Source organism: Limulus polyphemus, unplaced genomic scaffold (genome assembly GCF_000517525.1).
Source record: "Limulus polyphemus unplaced genomic scaffold, Limulus_polyphemus-2.1.2 Scaffold22, whole genome shotgun sequence".
NCBI classification, from domain to species: Eukaryota; Metazoa; Arthropoda; class Merostomata; order Xiphosura; family Limulidae; genus Limulus; species Limulus polyphemus.
In genome coordinates this window covers 497,201-498,736 of record NW_013665632.1, presented here as the reverse complement: position 1 = coordinate 498,736, position 1,536 = coordinate 497,201, and positions in this window count along the sequence as shown.

Genomic DNA, 1,536 nt, shown 5'->3' with positions numbered 1-1,536 from the left:
CTCATGACCCGGCAAATACAGATCCAACTGTCAAGCATGGTGGTGGGTCCATAATGCTGTGGGGATGTTTTTCTGCAGCTGACACTAGAGAACTTGTACGCATTCAAGGGATAAAGGACAGTGCAAAATATATACTGTGGAAGTCAGCTGAAAAACTAAAACTCGGTCGAAGGTTTACAATTCAACAAGACAAAGATCCCAAACACAAATAAAAGGCAACCCCAGAATAGTTTCGGAGAAATAAAATTAAAGTCCTTGACTGGCCAAGCCAAAGCCCAGACCTAAATCCACTCGAAAATCTGTGGAGAGACTTGAAAATCGCTGTGCATCGAAGACATCCTCCCAACTGACAAGAAGTGGAGGATATCTGCAAGCAGAAGTGGGCAAAAACATCTCCAGCATGATGTGCAAAGCTTGTTGAGGATTATACAAAACTATTTTCAGCTGTCATTGCTGCCAAAGAAGCTTCGACCAAATATTAACTGTATAATCATGTTAGGGGTTGAAGACTTTTGCAACATGTGTTTTCATGATTTTTTGTGTTATATCACTAGAATGAGTAACAATGCACCTTTCGTTCATTGTAATCATTTTGAAACTGGTCTGAGATTAATATAATAAATATTTTTGGCCACTTGAATTATGTCTTTCACAAGAAAATAACTCAAATTAATTACCAGAACAGGGAGTGAAGACTTTTGCAAGGCACTGTATATACATATCTATTTGGTGTTCTAGCATCACTGAAGTAACTATAAATATTTCAGTTTTCTTTCGTGTTTTGTATAAGTTTATGTATTCGTTAACGTTACTTGGTAGTATTACCTAGAACTGATGTTGAACATAAAAAAAAAACCACCCGAGCTGGCCTGAGACTTTTTAGGTAACAATTCCACAGATTTTGTCAAGCTACTACCGATGGCTGATTTTAAAAATAATATTCGCTTAAAAGCTTATGCAATAGTCCAAATAAAACAAGGTAATGCTTATTTTCATTTATGGAGAACCAATGATGGGAATGGAAAGCAATATTTGATGATTTCACACATAATATCAACTTAGGCTACTTGATTCTCACTGAAAGACAAGGCATTTTCTTTAAAAAATGTAAGTTATAACGATGAGTAAACTATAGGACTTCATTCACGCTGCTTGGTGGATGCTTAATTACAAGACTACTTGAAGCATATAAAGATTTGTCTGCGCATAAACTGAATATGTATTCTAACACCTTATAAGATAGTGTATGCTTCTATTACCAGAGAATCGTATATCAGGTTCAGGACACCAAACTATAGAAAGGTACTTAGAGTCAAGATTAAATGCAGATAATAGAAACTACATACTTTCTTTTCCTACAAGCTACGTATATGATTTATATAATACATATTTTTCGATGATATTCTTTGGCTCTGTGAAAAGTTTGATAACAGAAACTAGCTGATTTTTTTTTTCACGGATCTTTTAGTTCGACCCTATGATAGAAATATTATCTACTAATTTCTATGTATATTTTAAATGTTACAGGTAGACAAA